At 34.0% G+C, this 22,270-nt stretch overlaps 1 protein-coding gene and 2 pseudogenes across 3 annotated transcripts in view; all 3 read left to right on the top strand.

The window, feature by feature from the left end:
- LOC149544436 (clavaminate synthase-like protein At3g21360) overlaps nucleotides 1-18,376 on the top strand; it is a 118,251-nt gene extending 99,875 nt beyond the window's left edge. Inside the window, exon 4 of the mRNA XM_089798853.1 lies at nucleotides 18,109-18,376. The gene's annotated coding sequence lies outside the window, so the exon portion shown is untranslated. The remainder of the gene's footprint in view (nucleotides 1-18,108) is intronic.
- Nucleotides 7,433-9,255, top strand: LOC149544438 (clavaminate synthase-like protein At3g21360 pseudogene; annotated as a pseudogene). The gene is made up of 3 exons (XR_016355117.1): nucleotides 7,433-7,945; nucleotides 8,156-8,368; nucleotides 9,163-9,255. The product of XR_016355117.1 is annotated as a clavaminate synthase-like protein At3g21360 pseudogene (transcript).
- Nucleotides 16,742-18,175, top strand: LOC149544437 (clavaminate synthase-like protein At3g21360; annotated as a pseudogene). Its single transcript, XR_016355800.1, has 3 exons — nucleotides 16,742-17,230; nucleotides 17,358-17,607; nucleotides 17,692-18,175. The product of XR_016355800.1 is annotated as a clavaminate synthase-like protein At3g21360 (transcript).
- Nucleotides 18,377-22,270: the final 3,894 nt, after the last annotated feature.

Raw genomic sequence — 22,270 nt, 5'->3', positions numbered from 1 at the left:
AGAGTACGAATCAAGTTTTATTAAAATTAAAGGATATGTTGAAAGAACAAAATTAACTAATTTTTAAATTGTAATGTATTATGCAATTTTGAAGAAAATAGTGGAAAATAAGAATTTAAGAATCCAATTAATCTATTTCTAGTATAAAAGACAATTAATTATATAGTAGCAAGTAAAAGTAATTAATATGGAGGAAGCCTTAAAAAGTAAGGGGTCCTATAAGACCAAACAAAATGAATCATATTACATTGTTGGTATGAACTTTGACACTTTTGGCTTCTTGTTTAAAAATAGATTTATTTTTTAAAATTAAATAATTAAGAGAACAAAAAAGGTACAGTATCAAAAGAGGGGGGTGAGGCAAGCCTCAACCACCAAGTTCAAAGTCCAACTATCAGCCAAAATCATCCAACTAACACATTAAGTAGCAGTTCTAACGAGATTACATAAAGAGGAGACAAATAAGCTATTCTAGAACATAATCATGATCATCGAACCAAGCTGTTCATCCTAGCTCTTCTTCCATCCATACGACATTCTTTTGCTCGAGAAGTTGAGTAAGGAAGTCAAGTCTATCAAAAAAGGGACCTCTGTTCTCACGTATTTCCTTGAGCAGATCCTTAAGAGCTTTTCCTAAAGAAGTCTGGTTATCAATAATGCTAGCCAATTCTAGCCCATGCTTCATCTCATAAAAGAACATCATAGTGAGCCCATCATGGAGGAATTTTTTCAGCTTGTCCATCTCAAGCTTCATAATGTAGCAAATATGTGAGACAATCTTAAAACGTATGAGTTTCAAATGAAACAAAGTTGGGGATCCACCAACACCTTGAAATTTGTCCTTATTTCTACATTTCCAAATAAACCAAAGAATATGAGAGGAGAGAATGTTCCAAAAAAAATTAGCGTCCTTTTAAAGACCAGATATGTTGCCAAGAATGGTATCTAAAATAGGAACATGATCAGCTATAAAGATTCTGAAAAACTTCCATATAATCTTAGAAAATTTACAAGTAAAAATTATATGCCTTAAACTTTCAAGAACCCTAAAAATAGCACAAAATTTAGTATCACTAACATGATTTTTAATAGGAAGTCTATCAAGAAGAAGTTGCCATTTAAAATGTAAGATTTTGGGGGGAATATGCAATTTCCAAAATCTGTCAAGAATTTTTTGCCATTCAAGAGAGTTCAAGTTCATATACCAAGTGGTATTAAGGTGAGAAATAAAAGAGTTGTCTTTATTGAGCACCTAATATATATCTTTAGCTTTAATTTTATGTAGGAGAGATCCATCATCCCAACAAAAATTTAGAAACTTATGAGAGTCCATATCACACTTACAGGGAAGATTAAGATTGCAGCAAGCATTGGCAGCAAAATTATACGTACATTTATGGGAGATAGGAAGATGAAACTTGATTCTAATATCCTACCAACTAGCAAGTTTATCATTCTCCAACATGTCAATAAAGCTCTTGATACCAAGGCTATTCCAAGATTTCGCTAAACAACCTTGAGTCATGGCAAGAGGCTTACCATTATGTTGCAAGTTCCACCATATAGAACACTCACTGTGAATAGAAATATTGACACCAAAGTTGGAATTATAGATAAAACCCCTCACAAGCTCCTAGGCTTTCTAGATAGACTTGAAAACTAGGGAACCTTGGATAGAGACAAGGAAGGACCTAGTAATCAGATTAGCAAAAGGAAGATTTTTCCCAATGTTTGGCTTGTTTAGGATAACCAGACTAAATGTTGTTTCTAAGAAGAATCTTCCAAGGTTCTTGACCATCAAGAGCCTTAAAAATACACTCAGCAGTAAGGGAAATTCCTTGGATCCTAAGGTCTTTTAGGCCTAAGCCACTAGAGTTCTTGGCAATATGACACCAACTCCATTTAACAACATGTTTCTTCCTATGACCTTTGCCATAAGACCATAAGAATCTCCTAATGACTTTTTGAATCTCAAACACTTGATAGTTATTAAACATCTAGATAGAGGAGTAGTGTATACTATAGGATGACAAAATTTTCTAACACACCTAGACTCTACCAGCAAGTGATAACACCCTGTTATCCCACTTGTAGAGCTTCTTAACAATTTTACCCTTAATCCAAATCCACATGTCTTTGAGGGATGGGGAAATGGAAAGGGAACCCCCAAATATCTAACAATCTTATTAGGTCCACCCCATGAGTATCCAAACTAGAGTAACAAATTGGGAGGCTCCTCTTTCCAACCAAGCATAACATATTTGGAATTGGATATGCAAGCTCCAAAAATGGTCTCAAACAGATCAAGTTTAAGATTAAGATGCTGAATATTAATACAAGATAATTCAAAGAAAAGTGAAGTATCATCCGCAAATTGGATATTAAGAAGCTTAGAATTATCAGGGAGAGAAATCCCATTAACTTTGGGAGAAATAAAGTTATCTCTGAGGATATAGTACAAGGCATCAGAAGTGATGACAAAGAGAGCAGGAGCAAGGGGACATCCTTGTCGAATGGATTGGGATAGAGGTATAGGGTTAGATAGAAAACCATTGATTTCAATTCTAGCAGATGAATCCTTAAGCAAGACTTGAATATACCTAACAAATTCATTAGGGAATCCAAAAGCCTTAAGAATAGAAAAGATGAATTCTCATTCAACATGGTCATAGGCTTTCTCAAAATCTAAAATCAACATAGCAAAGTTTTGATTTGAAGTCTTAGCCCAATCCATTGACTCCCAACTAGTGACAAGGTTCTCTAAAATATACCGACCCTTAATAAATCATGTCTAAGTGGGACATATGAACCTAGGAAGAACATTATCAAGCTGAGAAGCCAAGGCTCTGGCCATAATTTTATATGAAACATTAAGCAAAGTGATTGGCAACCAATTCTTGATAAGTGACTTATCTCCATTCTTAGGGATAAGTTTGATAATCCCCATATTGATAGAATGTCCAAGCATGCCATGATCATAGGCTTATGAATATAGGTCAAATAAGTCCTTGGAAATACAATCAATATTGGATTTTTAAAATTCAGTAGGGAGACCATCAGGCCCAGGTTCTTTATCTTTTTTAAGAGCAGATATAGCATCAAAGATCTCCTGAATTGAGATCCTAGCCCTAATGATGGAGAAAACATCCTCAGTAATTTTCTTGGGAATAAGCTTCTAACATCTACTTCTGAGCTCTTTAGCATTGTTACTATCCTCAGAATTGAATAAGGCTTGGTAAAACTTCTCGAAGGCAGCAGCAATGTCATTAATATCACTGAGCTCCTGGTTATCAACCACAATTCTATGAATTTTCTCCTTACTCTGCTTTTGTCTAAGGTAATTAAAGAAGAATTTAGAACCCTTATCCCCATATTTAAACCATTGTTGATGGCTTCTAATAGAGGCTCCAATGGTTTTAATATGTTGATATTTCCTTAGTTTATCTCTGGCAACCGAGACACATTCAACACGAGGAATGGAAGTGGGATTAGCTTGCACATCTATTTCAGCAAGATGAATGCATTTATTTAATACATTTTCCACTATTCTATAGGTTTTAGCCTTCCTTTGGCCTAGGGTTTGGAAAATTTTCCTCCATGACGAGACATTTCTATTCCACCTATTAACTTGGGAGGAGAAATTATCAACAATTTTAAACAACCTAACCATCTTAACAACAACACAAGAATCTTGGTGATTAAGCAATGAAGTATTAAGGATAAAATTTATCATTATGATGAGTGCTAGGAGAAAGAGCATTTCTAATGTTAATGAGAGGACTTATAGGGAGATGATCCGAAAGAGTAGAGGAAGAGGCAAAGACAGGGGAATGCTATTGGTTAGGAGAGAATGAGAAAAAATCAGAGTTCACATAGAATCTATCAAGCTTGGAGTAAATCCTCTTAGAACCCTGTTGAAAATTATACCATGTGTACCAGAGGCCAGCGGTATCCCTTTTATGCCCTCCCTTTTATGCCCTTCCATAGGATCAAACAAATTAAATTTATGTTTACAATGATCTCAATGTAACTTCTCTTGATGTTTCTAGGCAAAAGGAAGACCACCAAAATTATCATCTTGGTTCTCAACCATGTTAAAGTCTCTGGCCAGGATCCAAGAAATGTAGGAATATTATACAATAAATTCCATAGAATGATCCTATCCTTAACCTCATTAGGAGTGTAGATAGAATAGACGCCAAAGAATGAACCTTCAAAATCAATAACAACCCAAGTTGCTTGGTTACAAGGGGAGCAACCAGCTAAGTTAATATATTTATCCCAGTAAGGATTGATGAGTAAAGCAACACCACCTTTCCCTTTAGGATGATTGGTAAAAAATTTAATAGCATCCCTCCAAATAAAGTCCAGAGAGGAACTAAGAAAAAATTTAGCAGCTTTAAGTTTTTATGCCCCAATAAAAATCTCTTAATGTAGATTTCCTATTAGGAGACTCAAGGCCTCTTATATTCCAAGATATGCACTTCATGATGAAGATTGCAATGAAGGGCCAGTAAGAGGAGTCGATATCTCTCCATTATTCTTTTTATTTTTAGAGCCTAAGGGCGTACCTTTTTTCTTAGAGCCATTATATCCTGTGAGGGAATCATCCTCTTTGTCACCATTAAACAACAGGGTAAAGTTAGGCTGGGAGCCAATCAAGTCAAAATCCCTAATAGCATCAGATCCATCTAAGGTCTAGGTCATCATGCAATCAGAATTTCCAAGGTTCCCATTAAACTTAGCAACAGCCTGATTCTGAGACTTAGTATTATCAAGATCTTTGTTAGCAAGTATGACTTCAATGAAGAAATCATCATCCAATTCTTTAAGGGTAGATATGGGAGCGCTGATGGTGCTATCATGAGAAGGGGTGACTACACTCAGGTTAGGATGACTAACCAAGTCTATAGTGACCTCGCTCATGGTAGCATCACCAGACCTATCATGGATTAAGCTCTAGCCTTCCAAAATATTCTTACTAGAGATCATACTATCAACAGAGGGTCCATCTTCAATCAACATAGTAGGAGAAGCCAAAGTAGCAAAGGGGTTAGTTTTAGGGGTAGCATGGATCTGATCAAGGGCCAATTGTTGAGCATTCTTTCTTCTAGGTTTCTTGTATTTCACTACTTGAAAACCCTCATTATCCCTCAAGTGTTTCTCTGGTTAGAGATGGAAAAGCATTGAATCTTACTAGGTTGATTAACTATAGAGTTATTAGTGTTAGGTTTTTTCAGTGCCATTTCTAGTGAGAGGACCAGAAGGTTTATCAACATTCCTATTAGGATTCGAGGTAGAGGGAATAATAGCTAGTTCACTGTTATTAGGGATGTTGCTATCAACGTCCCCTTGAGTTGGTTCAGTCTTCTTCTTATTAATAATCGAGTAGTTCTTCCGAATATGCCCTTGTTTTTTACACAAATAATAGGCATTAAGGCCCCTGAGGATTTCAATTGGGCATGTAATAGTTTCTCCATGAATTTTCAAGGTAAGTTTATGAGGGATATCAATTCCTAGTTTTAGAGAGACTAAAACCCTAGCATCCAAATTAGACACAAGCCTGGAGGTTTCGTCGATTCTGATAATGGATCCAAATAGTGCAAGTAGTTGAGCAAGGAATTTCCATAAGAAAGGACAAACCTCCTTTATAATAATCCATCTGGGTGAAGACAATGCCAAAATTTCTTCATAGACCGCATCATGTGACCAGGCCAAAGCCCTAAAGGAGGTTTTATTGGCATTCCAATACTGTCGCTTTAGGGCTTCAGTCTAAGCCTCATGACTGCCAAAAAAATAAAATAGAAAGCCCTTTCTAGACATGTCTATAGAAAGAGATTTTAAGACCTAATTTCAAATTCCACAAATTATGAAACCAATCAGAAACTTCCTAGGAGGGCATTTTTCAACACCTACGCAAGCAAAGAAAATTGCAGTGTTAGAGCCGAGACTTCTCCATTGCAATTTCTTTAAGCATAGTGTCATTGGGAGAGACAAAAAGTTTAGTCAAGATTTTGGGAGAGTTTTCAGCTTCTTCGAATGATCTCTTGCCTCCAGGTACCTACACAAATCTTGCATCAATGGAGACCCCATGATTGCTTGGTGCCATTGTTTCAACAAAAGACTTTTTTGGAGGTAAGATTGAAGGGTTAGGATTGGGTTTCGTAGCTAAAGTTGCGGTGATAGAACCAAAGGGCAAGGTAGAAGCATCAAAGGCCAAGGGCAAATTAAAAGATAAATGTGATACCATAACATTATCAAGTTTAACAGGGCATCAGAGCCTGTTTCCATATTAGAAGTAAATACAAAACTGAAAAATAGGTGAGAAAACTCAAACCAAAGTGGAGGATCTTTCTCCTCCACAAACTACATCCACATCTCTAGGGCACATGTCACTATCCATGCGTCGCTAAAGACCAGAGATCTGGAAAAATACTGCTAAAGACCCTACTAAATCTCGTTGCTTTCTCTCACTGTTAAATCTCGCTCTCTATCAAAAACCAACCTTTAATAAAAAAAAAAAGATTTATTAAATTTTATTTAAGAGTAATACAAATATTGAAAATTGATAAAATCTATTTGTTTAATGATTTAACAAAAGCTAAATTTTGTGTATTCATATTAATAATGAAAATAACATTGGTCAAATATCATTAGTAATTATTCAATTTATTTATTTATTATACCTACAACTTAATCAAGGTTCATTATAACCCCTAACCCTAGAATAATTAAATAAATAAAAATTAATAAAAAAGTCAATTAGACATAAAAGAGAGACAATTTAAATCGATGGAAAATACAAAAGAAAGACCATTTGAATCCAAGGATAGTGAACTTTAATAAGTGAAATGTAATGAACATATAGTACAGATAGAATCCCCGCCTTATAATAACTAAGTAAAAAATAATAGCAAACTAAAAGATTAATTTAGACACAAGAAAGATAAATCCAGTCCTATCATAATGAACTTTAATGAGTTAAAATTACAACTGAAATCCTAATCCTTCACCTCATTTTCTACATGGAGTTTCCTTTGTTTACTAATTTCAGTTAAACTTTAAATAAATAACATGTAATAAATATAGATTACGACTAGGAGGATTAAATAAATAGAAGTGAACAGAAAAATCCATACAGACACAAGAGAATTCAAAGTCCAACCAAACTACAGAAGAGTGGGAATCTTTACAGTAGTGCGGTAGAGTAAAAGCGTGTAAGAAGGTAACGACAAATCACCATATCTATCATCGTTATACAGATAAGTTTAATAGAGTTTAATAGAGCGTCGACAAGTCTATATGTGAATAGAAAATTCGATTCAGACACAAGAGAATTTAAAGTCCAAGCAAACTAGAGAAGAGTGGGAATCTTCACAAGAGTGGGAATCTGCACAGCAGCGCAGTAGAGGAAAAATGGGTAAGAAGATGACAACAAATCACCATATCTATCATCTATATACAGATAAGTTTAACAGACGGTCAACAAGTCTTTTTCGAGAAAATCTCACTGTACGCTCTTATTAATAGGGAAGTTGAATCATGTTTTCAGCACAAGGCAGAAATGGGAGAGTTGCAGGATTGCCCTTTCCAACAAGGAAAAATTGCCCACCAGAAAGTTATTGCTGAAAATGGGTTCCTCTTTCCCATGGTTCTGTTACCCCTTGATGTGAGTGATGAGAGCAACACTTTGCAATCCTTTCTCCACGCCATTCAGAACAACAGAGAGTGGATCAACAATCATCTCAAGAAGGTGGGAGCGTTGCTTTTCAGATGATTTCCTCTTAAATCTGCATCAGATTTTAATGGAGTTATGGAGGCGTTTGGTTGGGAAGAGAAGGCATACGTGGGAGCAGCTTCAAGAACAAGGGTTGAGGGAAGAGTTTTTACAGCAAATGGAGCTCCTCTCCACGAGCCCATCAATTTCCACCATGAGATGGCTATGGTATGTTTATTGGTGATTCAACTCAGTAGTTTAATTACAAAATCAGATTTATACTTGTGAGATCTTCTGTTTTTCAGACGGGCAAGTTGGTTTAGTACTGAGAAAATAAACCCTGTTTTTTCTCACCTTTAGTTAAAATGATTGAAAAACAGCACAGGATTATATGTGTTATATGCTTCTAAGTATAGTTGCATCTTTTTGCTAATGTAGTATGAAGACTTTCCCAACAAATTAGATTTTTATTGTGAGATTGCTCCACCGGATGGAGGGGAAACTGCGATCTTATTAAGTAACAAGATTACTGAGAGAATGGAAGAGAAGTATCCGGAATTTGTAAGTAAACTCGAAAAAGAAGGGTTGATTTATCCGGCCAATATTCCTGCAGAGGATGATCCTAACAAAGAAACGGAAAGAAAAGGAAAGGCATTATTAAATTTTATGATATATTTCTTTTTTTTAGAGAGAATTTATTTTATAGTTTGTAAATATATTATAAATCTTGGTTTATAAATTCTAATGTTAGCAAATGATTAATAAGTGAAATATGATATGAACATTGATGATAACTATGGGAAATTGAATTCTGATTTGTTTCATTTAATAGAACTTATATGATTCAAACATTAAATGCTTTCAACATTAATGATGTTGAAGAAATGGTCAAATTATTATTTGTATGACGTGCCTTCTAAATGGCGTAAACCACACAATTCATCATTCCCTCTCAATATACATTCAAACTCAATGACGCTAACTCGCTTATATATATTTTATATATATATAAAATAAGCTGAGAGATATCTTTCTTGAGGCACCTATTTTCATCATTGCATATTTATGTGAGTCTAAGAAGCATGAGGAAATGATTTGAGACTCTTGATGTGCCTCATTTTTACTTCCATTTCCTCTCTGTAATTTTCACAATTATAATTATAATTATATTTAGTCTATGTATATTTTATTTTTTTGACATGTAAATGAACGTCAATTTTTTTTTAAAATAAAAAATGTTTACATTGAAGATTGCTGCCACTGTAGAAAGCCTCTCGGCTTAATTAGAATTTCTATTTAGATTTATTAATAAACATTTAAAACAAATTGGATTTATTATTTTTAATTTTTTTATATAAGCTATGAGAAATACTTTTAATATGAACCTCTTTGAATTAAATTATGAGATGAGATGCAATTGTGATAATGTATGCGGAATATGGTAGTATAGAAATGCATGCCAAGTGTTCGTTAAAATGTACTGCATGGATGTGTTCTCGCTGAATGAAATGATTGTACGTTATGGTATCCATGGCTAGTGATGCGGCACCCAAAACTCCCCTCTATCACAAGCTCAAAGAATCACGACATAGAACAAACACACAGAGAAACTTAATGTGCGATGATGAATATATTCAATTACATTGGAAAAATAATATCAGCAAAAGAAAGCTCCTGATGGCTTTTCCCTTTCACATTAATCAATGAACATAGACATACACATTCATTACTTTCTTTGTCTTGGTTGAAAATTGTGTAAGGAGGAAAGGCCAGTTGAACCCGGAAATCCCGATGATGCACAAACCCGGAAATCCTGATGAAGCTTAAACGGAGTGAAGAGCCAATTTTTTCGGATGAATGAAGCGTCCAGTTTGAAGTTTCTCTTGTTATTGCAGAAGAATTCTCTTTTAATGGAGACTGCAACCAACATGATCCTGAATGAATGTCATATTTCATCCACAAAACAAGAAACAAACATTAATAGAGGGGCGAACAAGATATGCGGAAGTAAAATTTATCAAATAATTTTGATAGTTCGGAAATACACTATGCAATCCCAAATTCACAAATGCAAAGTTTTAATTCTTATTAAAAATATTAATAAGGTTCATTAAAAAACTACAATTGGTATACTTCTCCATCTCCATCAGTATTAGTTATGAAAAGACAATATCATAAGTTTCAAAAGTCACACCTATACAAAATATACAAATGTAAGATATAAATGAGAGATATTTTTTTTCAAAGATAGATCCAACATACATATTCGAAGACATTTGAAAAACATATTCTCAAGGAGTATTTTAATATCTTCTTGTATGAAGGAATAAGGCTATAATATGATTTTGTAATATAGATTCAATTATTTTATTTTTATAATAATTTTTTTTTCTTTTATTTATTTCTAAATGGTGTAGAGATTTAAACTGCAGATGAATCATCCTTTGTAATTATTTTTTGAATTTTGTATACAATTTAAATGTTGGATAAGTGGTCCAGTCATTTAGCATTTTAAATTTGATCATTTCATATATTGTGAAATATTAAATTGTTTTTGTATCTGTGTCTAGTTTGTCTCCTTACTAGAGGAGTTAAAATTCAATGTAGACTAATTTAAGATGACATAAATATTTGATGTGTTGCATCTTGATTATTTAATTGTTGGCAGTATAAGTGCATAAGAACTTTATAAAGTTGTATGTGAAAATTCATTGAGGTTGACTCTATTGCCTGGATGAGCAGAGGCAGTGGTCTTTCTATGATTGAAGTCAGAAGATCTATATATTCCTTCTACAAGTATCAAATCCATTATTAAAACCTTATACAATTCATTGCCCAAAACTTACTATAAACTTACTATAAAAATGTAATAGTGTAAACTTACTATAAAATTATTCTTGAATATTTTATTTTTAATTCTATATATGGTGTTTATTTGCATCACTTTAATTTAGTTTTATTTTAAGCATATTGTTACATAAAATGTTATATTGAAGAGTAGAGTTATAGTTAAGGTTAGGGTTGGGGCTATTGTTAGGGTTTGAGTTATGGATAGGGTTAGAGTTATAGTCAAGAATAGAGTGACAATTAGAGTCAGGATTAGCATTAGGGTTAGGGCTAGGGTTATTTTTAGGATTATGAATCTTGTTAGGGTTATAGTTAGGGTTAGGTTTAGAATTAGAGTTAGAGTTAATGTTAGGATTAGGGTTAGAATTTGGGTTACAAATATAGTTAGGGTTAGAAATAGAGTTAGGGTTAGGGTTAAGGTAAGGGCGAGGGTAAGAAAAAGGGTTTAGGTTAAAAATATAGTTAGGGTTAGGATTAAAATTAGAGTTAGGGTTTGAGTTAGAGGTAGAGTTAGAAATGGAGCTCGAATAAGGGCTAGAGTTAGAGTTGAAATTAGGGTTATAATTAGGGTTAAAATTAAGATTAGGGTTAGGGTTAAAATTGGATTTATGGTTAGAGTTAGAGAAAGGGGTAGAGAAAGGGTTAGTTTTAGGGTGATGGTTAAGGTTAGGTTTATATTTAGAGTTAGGGTTGTGTATAGAGTTACATCAGGGTTAAGGTTAGCGTAAGGGTTTGAGTCAAGGTTAAGGTTAGGGTTAGGGTTAGGGCTATGGTTTTTCGTCTAGATTAAAGTAAGGCTTAAGGTTAGAGTTAGAGTTTTGAGTCAGGGTTAAGGTTAGAGTTAGGGTTAGGTTACTATTTTAGTGAAGGTTAAACTAAGGATTAGGGTTAGGATTAGAGTCTAATTATGGTAGAGTTAGATTTACAGTTAGGGTTATATTTAGGGTTAGAGTTAGGCTAGGATTATGGTTAAAAAAAGTATTTTTCTTTTTGACATATTGTAATGTAAAATGTTATAGTCAAACATAGATATATGGTTAGAGACAAAGTTACCATTACAGTTAATGTTAACCTTAGGGATAGAATAAGGGTTAGGGTTAGCATTAGGGTTAGGGCTAGAGTTAGGGTTAGGGTTTGAGTTGTGATTAAGGTTAGGGCTAGAGTTACGGTTATGGTTATTGTTAGAGTTATGGTTAAGGTTTGGGTTAGAGTTATGTTTATGGTTAAGGTTAGGGTTAGAGTTATGGTTACGGTTAAGGTTCAGATTAGAGTTATGTTTATGTTTAAGGTTAGGGTTAAAGTTATGGTCATAGTTAAGGTTAAGGTTAGAGTTATGGTTATGGTTAGGGTTAGTGTTAAGGTTAAGGTTAGAGTTATGGTTATCGGTATGGTTAAGGTTAGGGCTAGAGTTATGGTTATAGTTAAGGTTAAGGTTAGAGTTATGGTTATGGTTATGGTTATGGTTATGGTTAGGGTTAGTGTTATAGTAATGCTAGGGTTAGTGTTACAGTAATGCTAGGATATGTTGAAAGAAAAAAATTAACTAATTTTTAAATTGTAATGTATTATGCAATTTTGAAGAAAACAATGGAAAAGAAGAATTTAAGAATCCAATTAAACTATTTATAATATAAAAGGCAATTAATTATATAGTAGCAAGTAAAAGTAAAAAGTATTGAATCTATTTAAATAATTTTATCAAAAGGTAGAAATACTTAATTTATATCTTAAAATCTACTAGAAAAGTAATTAATATGGAGGAATCCTCAAAAAAAAGGGGTCCTATAAGACCAAACTAAATGAATCATATTACACTATTGGTGAGAACTTTGATGCTTTTGGTCTAAAAAAATGGATTTATTAAATTTCATTTAAGAGTAATATTGAAAATGGATAAAATCTATTTGTGTATTGATTTAACAAAGGTTAATTTTTGGGTATTTATATTGATAATGAAAATGACATTGGTTCAATCCAATCAAGGTTAGGGTTAGAGTTATGGTTATGGTTATGGTTAGGGTTAGTGTTATAGTAAGGCTAGGGTTAGGGTTTGAGTCAAGGTTAAGGTTAGAGTGAAGGTTAGGGTTTGAGTCAAGATTAAAGTAAGGGTTAGGTTTAGGGTTAGGGTTATTATAGGGCTCGAGTTAGGGTTATTGTAGGGATAGGGTTAGGGTTTGAGTCAGGGTTAAGGTTAGGTTTAGGATTAGGGTTAGGGTTTTAGTTAGGATTAAAGTTAGGGTTAGGGTTAGGGTTAGAGTCTAGTTATGGTAGAGTTAGATTTAGGGTTAGAGTGAGGGATAGAGTTATGTTTATGGTTAAGTTTAGGGTTAGAGTTATGCTCATGGTTAAGGTTAGGGTTAGACTTATGGTTAGGGTTAGGGTTAGGGTTATAGTAGGGACAGGGTTAGGGTTAGGGTTAGGGTTAGGACTTGAGTAAGGGTTAAGGTTCTAGAGTTATGGTTAGGGAAAAGTTTTGAGCCAAGATTAAAGTTAGGGTTAGGGTTATGGTTAGAGTCCAATTATGGTAGAGTTAGATTTAGGGTTAGACTTAGGGACAAATTAATGTTTATGGTTAAGGTTAGTGTTAAAGTTAGGGTTAGGGTTAGTGTTAGAGTTAAGGTTAGGGTTAAGGTTAGAATTAAGGTTAGGGTTAGTGTTAAGGTTAGGGTTAGGGTTAGAGTTAAAGTTAGGGTTAGCATTAGGATGAAAATTAGGGTAAGGGATAGGGTTTGAATTAGAATTAGGGTTCTTGTTAGCATTAGAGTTATAGTTAGGTTTAGAGTTAGAGTTAGGGTTAGGGTTAGGTTTAAAATTAGAGTTAGAGTTGGGATTAGGGTTAGGGTTAGAAATATAGTTAGGATTAGAGATAGAGTTAGGGTTAGGGTAAGGGTAAGAATTAGGGTGAGGGTTAGAATTAGGGTTACAAATATAGTTAGGGTTAGTGTTAGGGTTAGAATAAGAGTTAGAATTAGGGTTAGAGATAGAGTTAGAATTAGAGTTCAAATAAGGGTTGGAGTTAGAGTTAGAGTTAGAGTTAGGATTATATTTAGGGTTATAATTAAGGTTAGGATTAGAATTAGTGTTAGAGTTAGGGTTACGATTAGTTTTAGGGTTATGGTTAGGGTTAGCATTAGGGTTAGGGTTAGGGTTAGTGTTAGGGTTATGGTTAGGATTAGCATTAGGGTTAGGGTTACAATTAGAGTCAGAGTTAAAATTAGAGGTAGTGTTAGTGTTAGTGTTCATATAAGAGTTAGAGTTAGAATTAGAGTTAGAGTTAGGGTTCAAGTTAGGGTTAGAGTTAAAGTTAGAGATAGAGTTGTGATCAATGTTAGATTAGGGTTAAGGTTAAAGTTACCTAATTAGATTTAGGGTTAGGGTAAGAGTTAGGGCTAGGATTAGGATTAGAATTAGGGTTAGGGTTAGAAATAGCATTAGATTTAGGATTATAAAGGGTTAAGGTTAGGGGGAGAATTAAAGTTAGAGATAGAGTTAGAGTTAGAGTTAGGGTTAGGGTTAGGGTTAGGTTTAAAATTAGAATTATCTAGCTAGAGTTAGAGTTAGAGTTGGGGTTTGTCTTATTATTGCTGTTAAGATAATTTTTGGGTTACTAATCATATTATAGCTAATAAAATTATAATTAATAAATATTATTACTCTAAATTATAATTATAACTTAGAGTTAGGGCTAGGGTTAGGGTTAATTGTAATCACACTCTCTCTCACATATCCCATTCTATAATTACACCCCCCCCCCCCCCCCAATTAATGTATACCCTCCCCACTCCCCCCTACGTTGTTCTCTTTGTCCATCTCTTTCTCTAAATATATACATCTCTCCCTCCATAATTATTGTCATTGTCTATCACTATCCATCATACTCTTCCTCTCCCCATCATTGTCTACATCTCTTTTGGGCCTTATATATTCTTTTTCTTATTTAGCTCATCTCTCCCTACTCCCCTTATATATATCACCTGCCCTCTCTAATCATCTCTCTCTCTCTCTCTCTCTCTCCCTCCTTATTTTTCACTACATCTATCTATGTCTACCTCATGTCTCTCACTCTCTCCCCCTTGTCTCACTCTTTCTCTTTACCACATCACCTCATGTGATTTCTCTCTCTCTCTCTCTCTCTCTCTCTCTCTCTCTCTCTCTCTCTCTCTCCCACACACACACACACACACACACACACACGATCTTCATGTTTATATATCTCTAAAATGCTCTATGTATGTCTACCTCATGTCTCTCACCCTCTTCCCCTTCTCTCCCTCCCTCTCTCTCTCTCTATCTCTCTCTGTCTCTCACTCACTCATGGCCTCTCTCTCTCCACCATCTCCATCTCCATCTATTTTGGACCCTTCTTATGCTTTTTATCTCCATGGCTCATTTGTCCCCCTCTCCCCTTTTCCTTCTACCCCCTCTAAGATTATCCTCTCTCTCTCTCTCTCTCTCTCTCTCACACACACACACACACACACACACACACACACACACATTGCATCATGTTATTTATCTCACTCTTTCTCTGTATCACGTCGCCTCATGTTAATTCGCTCTCTCTCTCTCTCTCTCTCTCTCTCTCACACACACACACACACACACACACACACACACACACACATCACCTCATGTTATTTGTCTCTCTTTAAATTTGACTTCATTTCTAAAGTTTGTCCCAATTTATAATTTTTGTTTGTATTTCTATAATATAAAATCAAGTACATTTAATAGAACTTAATTATCGTTAATAGTTTTTTATACAATTAATAAATTTAGGTAAAATTTTATATTTTTTATATTTGATTTAAGTAACAATTTTATTATCTTTTCTTTCTTTAATATAAATATTATGTGAAAATTCATTTGTAAAATCTAAAATAATTTCTAAACTTCAATATTTTAAAACCTCCAAAATCTTATTATTTTAATAATAAAATAAAATTACATATATAAAAATCTTTATTTTTAAGATTTGAAAAAATAATTAACTTTCATATAAAATGAGCTAGATTAAACCACCAAAAGAATAGGTAGGAGGAAGGAACCTATAAATTGGAGCAGCAGCAGAGCCAATTCCAAATGCATATCCAGATCCAGAGTCAGTCGTTTACCTTTAATCCATTCCCATTCAGTCCCAGCAATGCGCTAATAGTGTCAGGAAGCTCCATGCATGAATTAGAAAAAAATGGATAGATCTGGTTAGGAAAGTACATATTGGACCAAAATATTTCAGAAATAGAAAAGAAGACACCCCTAAAACACTCCCATCAAGCACCATTAACAATGAAAAGTATTATAAAATATATAACTCGAATAGATTTTGAATACAAATCTAAATCTAAATCAAATATGCAAGACTAAACTATTAAATGCAAGCCTAAATAGTTATGAACAGAATTCTAAATCTAAATGAAATTAATTAAAATTGAAATCTAAAACAAAGTAGAATATTATAACTAATTTTGAATTTCAATTTACATCTACATCTAAATCTAAATGAAAATGTAAATAAAAAATAGAAATCTCACCTACAAAAATGTTACTCCAAAACTTCAATATACTCCTATTCAAAAACTCCAATCTAATCCTCTAATAACCTTCACCTCTTCCTTCCTGCAAAAACATAAAATAAAAATGAAATGAGGAGCCTTGGTTTTATAACTTCTGAGAGGCTCCTCATATCCCCCAACAGATGTCTCTTCACATTCCACGAATTTGTTTCAAATATCACCACTCCCCGCAAAAAAAAAACATGAATGTGCATGCAAAATTATATTTAACAAAAAAAAAATTCATATTGAAATTATTTCGCCCCTATTATTTTGGGCCCTATTTTTTCGGGTCCTACTTTTTCGAGCCCTACTTTTTCGGGCCCTATTATTTTGGGCCTATTATTTCGGCCTCCATTTGGCTTCCTATTATTTCGGCCAGCTATTATTTCGGAAATTCTTTTTTAATATTTAATTTGGAAGTTTGTAACTGCTCCCAATTCTTTTTTATTGACAAAGAATTTTGGCATATTCCCGTGCTGGGCATTTGTGCTACCATTGTATAGCACGCCTCTCGCGTAACAGGGCTTTTTCACTTGGATAAGTTGACAGATATTGACAACCCTTTCGACAAGCACCGTGTCAATTTTGGTTACTTCTTAATTATTAATAACTTTTTTTTCCATCGGAGCGAAACCCCAATTCCAGCCTTTCTCTGACTTTTTCAAGAAAATCTCATTTGTACGCTCTTATTAATAGGGAAGTTGAATCGTGTTTTCAGCACAGGGCCGAAATGGGGAAGTTGCAGGATTGCCCTTTCCAACAAGGGAAAATTGCCCACCAGAAAGTAATTGAAGAAAATGGGCTCCTCTTTCCCATGGTTCTGTTGCCCCTGGATGTGAGTGATGAGGGAAACACATTGCAATCCTTTCTCCACGCCATTGAAACCAACAGAGAGTGGATCAACAATCAACTGAAGAGGATGGGAGCGTTGCTTTCAAGGGGATTTCCTCTTAGATCTGCATCAGATTTCAATGAAGTTATGGAGGCATTTGGTTGGGAAGAAAAGGCATCTATGGGAGCAGCTTCAAGAACAAGGGTTGAGGGAAGAGTTTTTACAGCAAATGAAGCTCCTCTCCACCAACCCATCAAATTCCACCATGAGATGTCTACGGTATGTTTCTTAGCGATTCAACATACTAGTTTAATAACAAAATCAGATTTATACGGTCAAGGTGGTTTAGTACTTGTTGTATGTGTTATATACTTTTAAGTATAGTTGTATCTTTTTGTTGATGTAGTTTGAAGACTTTCCCACCAAATTAGCTTTTTATTGTGAGATTGCTCCACCGGATAGAGGGGAAACTGAGGTTTTATTAAGCCACAAGATTACTGAGAGAATGGAAGAGAAGTATCCCGAATTCATAAGCAAACTCGAAAAAGAAGGGTCTGTTTATCAGACCAATATTTCTGCAGAGATGATCCTAACGATTTCTTCAGAGGTTGGCACACCTTGTACAATACCAAGGATAAGGAAGAAGCGGAAACAAAGTAAGAATTGCATTGATTTTCGTTATTTCAGAGGGGTTTTTGAGATGATTTGATTGAGAACTAATGCAATACATGTTTTCTAAGGGCTAGAGATGCTGGACTAAAAATTTCAAAGGTGAGTTGGGATGGGAACACAATGTTGCTTGAGTTAGAACCCCTTACTTCGATCAGAACAGTAGATGGGGATAAGAAAGCTTATTTCAATCTCTTACCTCTGAATGATCTGGGTCCGGGCCCTGGCCCTTTACTAGGAGATGGATCTGTGATTCCCAAAGACGTCATTGAATCATGCCAACAAATCGCTGAAGAGGAGGCTGCCAATGTGAAATGGGAAGTTGGTGATGTGGTTGTGTTGGACAACAGATTTATAATGCATGCAAGGAGGCCTTCGAAACCACCGAGGAGAATACTTGCATCCTTCTGCAAGTAATACTATTCATAAAACTATTTCTGTGTTGCTTGTGCTATTATAGATGGTAGACTCTTAGAAAACTCTCATGGCTATTTCTGTTATCCTGGGTTTGTTTGGACATGAATAAACTTTGAACCTGTATGATTGTCAAGCAAATGGCTTTTGATGTGTTAAAACGTTTATGCATCACCAGTAGGGTAGTGTAATTAAGATTGTATAAATTGTACATAATTATGTAAGTGGGGAGGGAGGACCCATCAAGTTAGATATTGCAGAGCAGTTTGAGTATAATGGTAGTTGATAAAACTATTCAATTTTAAAATTTAATAATAACAATTTATGTGTTTCTTGTGAAAAGTTTTAAGAAAGATGGATCGATTGATGGTTTAGGTTGGTCTATAAAAAAATAGATAGCCGTACAAATCAATGTTTACTATTTTGTAGATTATGTTTAATACGTTTAGTTTGTATTCTCACCGCTCTATAAATAGAGGCATTATTTAAGGATTTGAGTATCAGATGTTTATCTGATTATTGTGGATAATGAATGGATATAATGCGACTTGTAATAGATTTTAGTTATGCAAGAAATGCTTTAAGCTCAATTTGATAAATCTTTATATTTTACATATTGAATTGAATGTTTATCTTTTAGTTTGTGTTTGTCTTTTATCCACTCCATCCACCTCCTACAAGTGGTATCAAAGCCAAAGGTAAAATGAGTGTAAAATTAAAAGTGTCACCCATTAATTATTTTGTTGCCAAGGTTGACGTAATGTAGCCTAGCAGGAAATGAAATTTGAAGCTGCCCTTTGTGTCATTAAATCTGCGAAGGCAAAAGCTGGAAAGAGAGAAATCGCAAAAGAGATTCATGATAGTTGCTACATAAAGATCTCAAGTATGTGAAGATAGATCACAAGTTAAAGATGACATTTTATTTTACTAATATTAGAAGTGGTGTGTTATGTGTGTGTGTGTTTGAAGTGTTTTATGAAGATTGAAGTTTCCATTTTATGTGTTAATGAAATGTGTAATAGTTAGTATTGCTTGTTGTAAATTGAGTTTTTCAAAGGACTGCAACTATAAGTAAAGAAAGGAGTTGAGGCTAAATTTTGTTTGGCATATGTACAATGTTGGTTGTGCTGGTGTATTTGGTCAAAGAAGGTATTTTGTGCATATGCAAGAAGATGTGTATGAGGAACTTCACAATTGAAGCTATATATATTGAAATTGTGATAGTTTTCTATCCTTATGGCCTATGCATTTTGGACAAATTTTTTGAATGAAAGTTGTGTTTGTTAAAGGAAAATTTAGACATTGCAATGTACCTAAGTTGTTGTAAGGGGTGCAATATCAGTTGTATCCGACATCCTAGAGTTTAGTTTGACATATTGATGAACCATGTACTAGAAAAGAATTTCTATAGAACTAGCAAGTACAACAAATGGGTACCCATGTATCTTGGTAGATGCATTTATTTTTATATGGACTCAATAATTAGTTTGATGCAGGTCAAGAAGGAGAAAAGCCAAAATGATGATAGTTTTCCAATCATGTGAGTTTTGGGTAATTTGAAACCATTTGTGATGTTTCCACATTATGTGAGCTTTTGGTAATCTGAATCAATTTGTGAAATTTGTTGTTCTATTGTAAGCACTATTATGTGAGGTTCGTGGTTAGCTGAAATCATTTAAATGCAAAGTTTTTAGTTAGCTAGAAACCATTTGTATTATATTTGTTAGGGGTAAGCCATACAACCCAAAGTGATTATGACCATGTAAAATAATATAAATGCAGTAGAATTAGTGGAAGAAACTAAGGGGGAGTGTTGGGGGAGTAAGTTCTCCCACCTAGCCCATGGCCCAAGGCATAGACAAACTGTTGCACACAACTATCCATAATCAACATCAATAGACAAGTAGCTGCTCGAGCCATTCTAGCTACTAAGCATTTAATAATACATTTAATATTATATTTAATATGATTGGCTTGTATTCTCATTCCTCTATAAATAGAGGCATTATATAAGGATTTGAGTATTAATCTTATTATTGTGGATCATGAGTGGATAGAATGCGACTTGTAATAGATTTTAGTTATGCAAGAACTATTGTAGCCCATTTTGATAAATCTTTGTATTTTACATATTGAATTGAATATTTATCTTTTAATTTGTGTTTGTCTTTTATCCACTCCATCTACCTCCTACAATTATGTCAATCCTGGTATTTAATAATATGAACAAACTAGAGACTATAGAAATACTTTCTTCAAAATGCTATGATTTTAGATGACATCCATCTCTGTTTGTATAACCGAAGCCTCTAATTCCTAGTCCTACACCTAGCAAGACAATTTCAACTAATCATTTGTTATTAATACTTGTGTAAATCCCTCATCTTGGTAGGAGGCTAGGTGGATCCTTTATTGTATGATATATATTGAACATGTCTCAGATTCTTTACTTCATAGTGCATTACACAGTATATACATGAAATGTGACAATGTAAATATCGATAATACATGCTCTATCTTGGAATCCAATTATGTCAATGTCTAGGGAGTCTAGATATGCCTGAGACATGTGAAATCTTTTGTGAGGTACAACTTGCAAGGTTTCAACCCAACTTGTTGACTAAGGTAAGTGTATCTTCAATATGTGGTAATTTATCATGAGCCAAGTGGTCTCATGGTACATAATCAATCGAGAGCTTGATCGAAATATTTCTCTGGGAAATGCACTCATAGACATGTATGCCAAGTGTAGAAGCATGAAGATTGCATCCAAGTTGTTTTATAAATGTGTGTAATAGAGATGTGGTTTGCTAAAGTGTAATGATTGCAAACTATACCTAGAATGGAGAAAGAAAAATCAGGCCAATTTCCAGATGTAATGGATCCTTTATGTGGGTGTGTCTGATGTTGATTATAGATATAAATTTTCATTTTCTTATTTCTAGAGCAATATTGGAATTTTAGATATTATTATTTTTTTGTTGACTAGAAATATTGGAATCTTAGATCTTTTTTTTTGTTGACTATGTGGGATTTCTCAAAACCTAAATCTTTAGCTATGAATGATTATCCTCAAACATTTTTGCTTTTCTCAAATTTAGGCCTCATTTTCCTTTTATCATACAATCATCTCATCTATGGAGGGTTTTGATTTTTTTAAATATGATATCAAAAAATACACCACTACAATCCATAGCTTGCTCCCTAAGCTTGTGATCATTTGATATCTCTTCTAAATCTATCTATAATTCGAGACTCTTTCCTTTAGACACTAGAGAAAAGATTATTTGATATCTCTTCTAAATCCATCCATAATTTGAGACTCTTTCTATTAGACTCTACAGATGAGATGCAAAACTCTTTGTAGAAAATAAGGAAGAACACAAAGACTAGAAATTGTTCATGACAAAAATCTACTGGATTGAATGAATATAAATAATTTTAAAAAAATGTTTCATGAGGAATCTGCTGATGTGTGTTTTATGACTCACCAAATAGTAGAACAAAATACCAAAATATCTTATCCTCTCTTGAATAAAGTCTTGTGTATGCTAAGATTGCTAGAAGATCATACAATGACTTCAAGGTTCCTTTAATGCTAGGTCTTGACTGTGGATAAGATTGGTGGTTGATGTGATTAGCTGATGATCACAAGGGGCCTTACATGTTTATTCATATTCATTTCAAGCCATATTGGATGTGGGAGCTATCTTAAGGTTTTGCAATGAAGCGCTTTTTTTGGATTTTTCATAGAATATGTAGAAATTAAATAGGATGGGGTTCAGGAATTCTATTCTAATCCTAAGGGTAGTGATAACAAAAAATAGTATTCTAGTGGAAAAATTCCTCAATTTACTTAATTTCTCTTCGCCAAGTTATACTACAACTAAGCGTGAACCAGTGCAATCTTCAAGGGTTATGCCAAAGATTTTCGTATCACTGCATACACCATCATAAAGAACAATGTATACGAATAATAGAAGTTGAGCATATGCATGAAAAGGTCCAGGCTAACTTTACACAATGAATTAGAATCACTAAAACATCAAAAGTATGAACCAAAGGAATTCATCAATCTACTTGAAGAAATTTAGGAGAACAAGCAAACAATAAGACACGTCAAGTATTCACCAAACTCCAATGAAAAATTTATTATCTCAGTAGCTCATAGCAACAATCTCATAAAAATCTCCCCTTACAAATGAGAAATGAGGCTTTTATATAGGTCCTCGATTA

The sequence above is a fragment of the Cupressus sempervirens genome, chromosome 8 (assembly GCF_028749045.1).
Source record: "Cupressus sempervirens isolate cs-2001-9-10 chromosome 8, ASM2874904v1, whole genome shotgun sequence".
Classification (NCBI taxonomy): domain Eukaryota; kingdom Viridiplantae; phylum Streptophyta; class Pinopsida; order Cupressales; family Cupressaceae; genus Cupressus; species Cupressus sempervirens.
Note: the sequence above shows the minus strand (reverse complement) of the source record. Positions and strands in the feature narration are given on the sequence as shown.